The sequence below is a fragment of the Arvicola amphibius genome, chromosome 18, assembly GCF_903992535.2.
Source record: "Arvicola amphibius chromosome 18, mArvAmp1.2, whole genome shotgun sequence".
Lineage (NCBI taxonomy): Eukaryota > Metazoa > Chordata > Mammalia > Rodentia > Cricetidae > Arvicola > Arvicola amphibius.
The window spans coordinates 5,620,220-5,629,527 of NC_052064.1; positions in this window are offsets into that span (position 1 = coordinate 5,620,220).

Genomic DNA, 9,308 nt, shown 5'->3' on the forward strand with positions numbered 1-9,308 from the left:
CGATTATGTTCTAGGACATGACCGTAGTGATAGCCGTTTCCGGTCATCCCAAGCTAGTCCAGCTGCTACTGGCATCCGAAGTTCTGACGCCCCAAATAAACCTTCCCCCTCTCTACCTGCTTTTCCGCTAACTTCGCTTCTATCTCCTCCTTTGCCACTTTTGTCTTGCCTCTCTCTTTGTATGTTCTAGATTCAGAGGCCATTGATATTAATTTCATGGGATTTGACAGATGCACTCTACTGGGTAGATGTATTTTATTTTTATTTTTTGAAACAGGGCCTAACAAAGTAGACCAGGCTGGCCTCAATCTCACAGAGGAAAAAAAAACCTGTCGTGTGAGGCAGATTTTCTTAGGCACCCCAGTGGTAGTTCACTGATCTGTCATGACTAGACCAATAAACATTCTAGACTGAAAAAAACAAATTCTAGTTCCCTTAGATGGACACAACACTTGGGTCTCTTGACAAAAATGTTTTGAGCTACCCACCCTTGTATGTGTTCATTCATTGACTCATTGAACAGAAATTAATTGAGCACCTACTTCAGTAAACGCACAACAACCCTGCCCTTGGGGAGTAAAGAGCTAATTCACTAGATAGTTAGAGTTACAGTTTTCTTTGTTTACCTGACACAGAAAGCAAGTTATGACGGAAAGTAAATTGGGTACAGGACTTTGGATTTACCAAGGTAGGGTAGATATAGAGCATTTTCTCTGAATTTGTCAAATGCAAATGGACTAGACATTGTTGGTGTACTTATTGCCTGTATATATTGTATATAGTTATTGTACTTATTGTATATAGTTTTTCTTATATTAGTTATAGCCTTTTAATTTTATACAAAAAAGGAAATAATAATAAATAAAGCTTGCCTGAAGATCAGAGGGCAAAACAGCCACACTAGTCAGCCATATAGGCCAGGCAATGGTGGCTCACACCTTTAATCCCAGGACTTGGGAAACAAAGGCAGACAGATCTCTGTGAGTTCAAGGGTACCCTAGGATACACAAGATCGATCCAGAAACAGATTCAGGTGGTGGTGGTTCACACCTTTGATCCCAGTGTCTGGGAGTCACACACCTTTAATCCCAGCACTAGGGAGGTAGAGACAGGAGTGAAATGGCTGGACAGACAGAGGAAGATAAAGGGGAAGAGACAAGAACTCACCGGAGTGTGGAGTCTGAGGATTCCTGGAGACAGGATCTCGCCCTTCCGTCTGAAGATTTGATAGAGGTAAAAGGTCTCTCTAGTGGTTGGCTGCTTTGCTTTTCTGATCTTCAGCTTCAACCCCAATATCTGTCCCTGAGTTTTTATGATTTGTGCTACATAATTCTGTAGCAAATTACATTTCTTTTAAAAGGTGATGAGATGTGATGTTGACAGTTTGCAATCACAGCACTCAGGATTCAGAGACTTACTGGATTCAAAGCTAGCTGAGCTACCAGGAAGAAATGAGAGAATCAGGTAGGAAAAGGTATTGACAGGGACTCATATTTTATCCCTTTGAAAACATGAGCAAGAGACAATGGAGCTGGGCTATAAGAAGGCCTGGGTACAGGAGCCAGGTCAGAACTACGGAGTAGCAGAAGGCAGGTAGCATATCCATAAAGGCTCCTTGCTTTTACATACAGGACTTAGCCTCCTAGTTGGTTCTGGGGGTAGTCCATGATTGAGGGGGCATAAGAAAGCCTTGCTGTAAATGCCCTAATGGATATACCAGACATGTGTTTTCTAGGTGTCTGAAACACAATCAAGATGAATATGAAAATTATCCAAATAGGTCCATATTTATTGCCCTGCACAAAACTCAAGTCTAATTGGGCCAAAGACCTCAACATAAACCCAGTTACACTGAAGCTGATAGAAGAGAAAGTGGGAAGTGGCCTTGAACACATTGGCACAGGAGACAACTTCCTGAAAATAACACCAGCAGCACAGACACTGAGATTGACAATTAATAAATGGGACCTCCTGAAACTGAGAAGCTTCTGTAAGGTAAAGGAACTGTCAATAAGACAAAATGCAGCCTACAGGATGGTAAAAGATCTTCACCAGTCCCACATCTGACAGAGGACTGATATCCAAATTATATAAAGAACTCAAGAAACTAGACATCAAAATACTAAATAATCCCATTAAAAATGGGGTACAGATTTAAACAGAATTCTCAACAGAAGAATCTCGAATGGCCTGAGATACACTTAAAGAATTATCCAACATCCTTAGCTATCAGGGAAATGCAAATCTAAGATACCATCTTACCCTTTTCAAAGTGGCTAAAATGAAAACCATTGATGACAGCTTATGCTGGAGAGGATGTGGAGTAGGGGGAACACTCCTCCATTGCTAGTGGAAGTGCAAACTTGTACAGCCACAGTCATGGTTAGGTAGTCAGACAATTTTGATTCTGACATACTTAAATCTAAAATTCTGATCTACTTAAATCTAAATTAAATTTAATACATTCCCTCTTTGTCTTCACCTTTTATGCTATTGGGCTAGGAGAGCAGGCAGCAATATTATTTTGTGAGAGAGAATGGGGCTAGGTTTCTTGCTTCTTAGAAGAAGCCCATGACCTCAAACTTCCCTACTAGAATTCCAGTTTATATTGATAATTTGCCTTTTTCCTGGATTTTATCTTTTGAAGTCCTGAGGATCAAACCCAAGGTGTCACACATGCTAAGCAAACTTTCTACCACAAAGCTACACCCCAATCCTAGTCTTTAAGTATTCTAATTTTATATGATAAGCTCCAATGACTATGGGTCGACATTTATAATTATAATTTATAGAACATCCACAGAGTTAGAAAAATGGTCGGCAAAAAAAAAAAATGAAATTTCGGGCTGGAGAGATGACTCAGAGGTTAGGAGCACTTCCAGAGGTCCTGAGTTCAATTCCCAGCAACCACATGGTGGCTCACAACCATCTGTAATGAGATCTGATGCCCTCTTCTGGTCTGGTGGCATACATACAGACAGAACATTGTATACACAATAAATAAATAAATCTTTAAAAAAAATATGAAATTTCTTTCCCTCCAGGAATTATGATACTTTATTAAGGTAATGACAGATTTCACAGCTACCTAAAATATGGAATTGCAAATATGTATTATACTAACAGTCTGAAGGTTAAGCTTCTTCTTCCTTAATAAAAAATATTAATGTTTGTCCTGATTAGTTTTGTTACTCTTGTTTTCGAGACAGGGTTTCTCTGTAGCCCTGTGTACTTTCTTGTGTAGCTCTAGCTGTTCTGGAACTTGCTCTGTCGTCCAGGCTGGCTTCAAAGTCATAGAGATCCCCTGCCTCCCAGGATTAGAGGCCTGTGCCGCCACCGCCTGCTGTCCTGATTAGTTTTTATTGCCAACTACCTACAGTCACTTGGGATGATGTAATTAAGAATGAACTTAATTAAGAATTGCCTAAATAAGACTGGCCTGCCTCAATGTCTGTGAGAGATTGTCTTGCACTCAGCTCACCATAGGTAGGTGTACCCAGACTATAAAATATGTATAGCCGAACCAGAGTCAGCGACGGAGCCAGAAAGCAGAATTTCTCCATGGTTTCTGCTCCAGTTCTTGTTTCAGTTCCTGCCCTGAGTTCCCTCAAGGGTGGATCGTGACCTGAAAGTGTAAGCTAAAAATAACCCCTTTCCTTCCTTTTATTTGGTCAACAAAAAGCAAACCAGTACATTGTCCTCTAACATCCTTCCAGGCGGCTTGCATAGTGTTACTTGTAAGAGGAAAGCTGAAGAGGGGTTTGCTATGTCCACGTACAGAACCCAACACGGGTGCTTGTAGCGCAGCAAAACCACCCTGAGGCCACACTTAGGTGAGGCTGCTCTTCTGTGACTGCAGGCCTCTCTTCTCCCTCCCCATCTCCTCATTTAGAAAATGGAATAATAATACCTGCTTTGCATGGGTCAGTCAGCTTTTCAGGATGAAAAAAAAAAAAAATCAACCTAAAGGAAGAGTTTATTTGGGCTGTCTCAGGGGCCTTGTTCATGGTTGTTCATGGTTGCTTGTTCCCGTTGCTGTGTATCGGTAGCACAGAGGACCACACAGCTGTTTACCTCTCGGCAGCAAGGAAACAAGAGAGAAAGACAGGAAGAAATTAGCGACAAACTATAACCCTCCGGGATATGTTCCCAAAGCCTTTCAAATAGTTCCTCTTCCTAAGCTTCAATTACTTAACAGTGCATCAAATTATGAAGCCTCCTACAAATCAACACACTGACAAGATTCGAATCTTTATGACCCATCTCTTTCCTCGAGTGCCAGCTCGGAACGTTGCTGTCCTGGAGACCAAGTGTCAACACATGAGTCTTTAGGAGACACTCCAGAAATAAACCTTAAGAGTATGCAAAGTCAGGGCTGGAGAGATGTCTTCTAAGCTAATATCATTTGTTACTCTTGCAGAGGGCTTGGATTTGATTGCCAACACCATACAACAACTAATAATTACCCATAACTCCAGTTCCTGGGCATTGGACCCTCTCTTCTGGTCTCTCTGGTAGTGCATGCACATGGTATACAGGCATGCATGTAGGCAAAACACGCACACACATAAATAAAGCACTTTTTAATTAAAAAGGAAAGTATATAATGTCTTATTTACAGTACCAACACTTATTGGTACACAGCTCAACAAATAATATTGTTATTACTATGTTGTATCTGGTCTATAACTACTTTTCCTTTTTCATACCCGAGTCTGATGCTACCTTTCCGTCATTCTAGCCCTTACCAGATGGCTCGGCTTTGGGCAAGTGCTTAAACCAGTCCTGATCTTAATGTCAGGCTATGCCTGCAGAGTAGGGACTGGAGACTGTGCCGTTATGATTAACATATGAAAAACTGGAAGCCCCTAGTCAATAGAGGCCATGTGAGAAAAGCTCCAGCATGCCAAAGGGGAGGTGAGTGTAGGAATTAGGCTGGGACTGAACTGGCTCCCTCCCTGTTGGCTGGCTTTGTGAATTCTAGAAGACGCTGTACATGATGCTGGAGAATCCTTGCTGAAAGCCCTACTCGGCTGTGGACCCTGCACGCTGTACCTATCAAAATGCATGCAGGATGAGACTGCGGGTACAGAGGTTGCACCAGTGTTTGGGGGGCATAACTAAGAGCGTTTTTGGGTATTTTTTTTTTTTTTTTTTTTTTTTTTTTTTTTTTTTTTTTTTTTTTTTTTTTAGACAGGGTTTCCCTGTAGTTTCTAGAGCCTGTCCTGGAACTAACTCTTTTTTTTTTTTTTGGTTTTTCGAGACAGGGTTTCTCTGTGGCTCTGGAGCCTGTCCTGGAACTAGCTCTTGTAGACCAGGCTGGTCTCGAACTCACAGAGATTCGCCTGCCTCTGCCTCCCGAGTGCTGGGATTAAAGGCGTGCGCCACCACCGCCCGGCCTGGAACTAACTCTTGTAGACCAGGCTGGCCTCGAACTCAGAGATCCGCCTGCCTCTGCCTCCCAAGTGCTGGGATAACTAAGAGCGTTTTGATTGAATTTAAGTCCTGCTGCACAAGAGGGAATTTATGTCTGGTACTATAAGCCAGGACAAAAGCCTGTGGCTGGCGGGGGCCCAGAGAGAAAACAGCTCCTGTTCTTAAGAAGATGGGATGTGTTTGTCAGATTATCTTGAACGTATGCGTTTATGCCCATAGAGCGCTGTAGCCGCCAGCTATGCTCTGCCATGCGTGGAAGCTTCCTTTTGTAAAGGACAATGGACTGCAAACTTAGAGCCAGGAGTGAAGCTCCTGAGAGCAGATGATTTTGTCGTGGCATTTCTTTAACCCCAGCACACGGAGACTGGTGAATCACTGCAAGTTCAATGCCTGGTTAACAGCGTGAGTTCCATGCTAGCCAAGGCTATACAGTAAGACCCTGTCTCAAAACAAACAAACAAACAAGCAAAACTCAGGAGGTAAATAACTCACAAATTTTAAGAAATCCCTGATCTCTCTCTCTCCCTCTCCCTCCCTCTCTCCCTCTCCCTCCCTCTCCCTCTCTCTCCCTGTCTCTTTTTCCCTCCCTCCCTCCCTCCATCCCTCCCTCCCTCCCTCCCTCCCTCCCTCCGTCAGTCCCTCCCTCCCCCCCCCCCCCTCTCTCTCTCTCTCTCTCTCTGTTACATAAGCAGTAAATGTCTGTGGAGGGGAACTAACTCTCCTCTCCCAACAGCTGATCTGTCTGCAAGTTGTTCAGAGAGACACAGGGCTCCAGCTTTCATTACCAATGCCGGAGTTGCAGAAGTGGCTCTCAGTGGTAGAGCTGTTTTGAGCTTCTCAAAGCTTTTCTAGATTACTTTTGAGGCCACCTTAACACTCCTTATTAACAAGACTAGGAACTATGAAAGGGAACCCCACATTCCAAGCCACAAAGCCACCTGAACGGCTGGATTTCTTGTCCACTCTATTCTCCCTTGAGAATCAGACCCCTGCCCTCTTCCCGTGGGCCCAAGTCTTAGTGCCTTGTGTAACATCAAGTCTTTCTGTGGTCCTTGTTAGGAATATTTCCTAAGTGAGCTCTCTGACGATGCAAAAATTCCCAATCAAGCCAAATCAAATCAAGCCAAATGAAAACATGCCAAATTAAGAAATATCCAGGTTTAATGGGAGATCTGCGCTCTCGGGTGGCCCCAAGGGGGAATGGGGAAGCCGCAGGAACGTGACCCCGGAAGGAAGAAAGAGAGACCATGTGTTCTTCTTTTGGGGGATCACTTAAGTACCCTGGGGAGTGATCCTGACACCACTCCCAGGGAGGGGTCAGGACCTGGCCTGCTGGGATTTGAAGTCCAGACCAGGTCTGGGAGCTGGGATAGATGCCAGGGATTGGGACCTAAGCTCCCAACCTAACAGTCCTCTTGACAAATCTCTCAGCCTCCGCAGGAAACAAGGGAGGTCTGGGGCAACAGTCTTGCTCGTGATATCAGTTCAGTGATGTGACCCTACCACTAGCTCACAGCCGCCATCCCCTTCCCTCACCCCACCCCACTGCCTAGGTTTCAAGCGGTGCCTACTCTGGACTTCCAAGCCCTACCCATTAGCAACTGGGATATCCTCATGACTTCTAGTTAGATCTTCCTGCATGGACTTGACCAGTGTCCTACCTCCCTTACTGAGCCTCCCCGTGGTGTCTGAACAGTTCCCAACCCAGCTATGGAATCTAATTTCCGAATGCTGCTTATTCCTGTCAGTGGGAGTGTCAGGAGGGCACAACTATCCTATGAAAGCCTTTAATTAAAGGTCATGTTATAAGGTGTATAAAATCTGATTAACCTTTGATCTGTCGATCCTGTGAATGGCAATGAAGGCTCGTACAAAATTAAAGCACTCTGGGCTGTAGGCCATTCGTTGCTTCTGTGGTACTTTTAAATTAATCTGGAATGTTCACATATCACAGAGCTCGGAGTTCAGCTGCTCCTTGCATTAAACAGTTCATTTAAGGCAGAGTTTCCGTTTAGACTGTAGAATAATGTGATACCGCCCCGTTTTCAGAAAACACAGCTGTCGGCTTCTTGTTGACTGCGTGCTAATGAGGAGGAGCAGGAAGGGCTGGTTACTGTTTTGTCAACACCAACCTGGAAGTAAAAACCCAACCCAAACCCAGCAACTCGCTGGGCTCAATCACCCTTCTTCCCCCTTCTTCCCTGGTTCCATGCTGTGGCTTGAATAAGAAACCTCCCTCACAGAGGCAAAAGCCATAGCTACCTTTTGGAATATTACATTTACACTCACTTATGAAATGGGACTGATAAAGAATAAAACTCCTAAGGATTCTCCTGAAGGGTATTAAGGCAATTCCGTGAAGAAAGTGTACCTCGAGAAGAGCACTTGGAGAAGCCAGCGCTTAATTAGGTTGAAGTCAGTCTACAGAAGGCTTGCTCCCCAGCTGTTGGCACTCTTTGGGAAGCTGTGGAAACTTTTGGAGTTTCGCAGGGACAAAGAGGAGCCTGGAGCATATCCTTGGCGGCTATATGTCAGTGTGAGCTCCTTCCTCTGCTTCAGGGCCCCCATGAAGGATTTGCGTGCTCTGCTCTGCCTGCCCTGCCACGGAAGGAGTGAAACTCCTCGACTCTGAGCTGAACAGAGTTCAGAGTTCCTCCCTAGGAGGTGTCTCTCTCAGGCACTTGGGCCACACTGAGACAAATGTTCGCAGCAGGTAGGCGCTGTGCCTCGTTCTTGCTCGGTGACAATAATTCGGAGAAGAAGGCATCTGAAAAGTGTTGAGGGATATTTGCACACTGTGCGAAAATGTCTTGTTGTCACCGGTGTAATAAAAAGCGGGATGGTCCATAGCTAGGCAGGAGGACTTCAGGGCAGAGAGAACTCTGGAAAAAAGAAGGTGGAGTTGCCAGTCAGATGCAGAGGAAGTTGCATGATCAGTACGGAGAGATTGGGTAGTAAGTCACTCGACAGAACTTAGATTAAAATATTCTGAGTTCTAAGAGCTAGTGGGATAAGCCTAAACTGTAGACTGAGCTTTCATAGCTAATAAAAAGTGTTGTTATTTTGCAGGCTGGTGGTCCCAGAGAGAGCGCACTGCTGCAGAAAAGAACATTGTTTGTATATGATGAGACAATAGCTTTAGAAAGTTAAAAAGCTACATTGACATTTAAAATCACCATGTACCCCAACATCCGGAGACAAGTACTGCCAGCACCTCGATGTTGATTGGACTTGTAGTTTGAAAATAACTGTGAGCCAGGCAGTGGTGGCCCACGTCTTTAATCCAACACTTGGGAGGCAGATAGAGATGGATCTCTGTGAGTTCAAGGCCAGCCTGGTCTACAAAGCGAGTTTCAGGACAGTCAAGGCTACACAGAGAAACCCTGTCTTGAACCCTACATAAAATTAATTTGCATAGCTGGGCGGTGGGCGCACGCCTTTAATCCCAGCACTCGGGAGGCAGATGCAGGCGGATCTCTGAGTTCGAGGCCAGCCTGGTCTACAAGAGCTAGTTCCAGGACACGCTCTAGAAACTACAAGGAAACCCTGTCTCAAAAAAAAAAAAATAATAATTTGCATACAATATATTTATCAAACACCAACATTTTGGAAAAAAAATAGTAAAAACTATGAGCAACATTTATTGAATACATATATGCCAGCCGCTGGGCAAGAAGCTGCCTGTGTCGAGACTATCACAGCAGGTCTATAAAACACAGCAGGTCTATAAAACAGAGCTGGAGAGATGGCTCAGCTGTTACAGGTTAGGCTCACCACCATAAAGAGCAGGGCGGGTGGGACTCCAGCAGATCAACGGAACTGCCACCAACTGCTGTCATTAGATTTGGAGCTGGTCAAAGGCTTACCAAGAC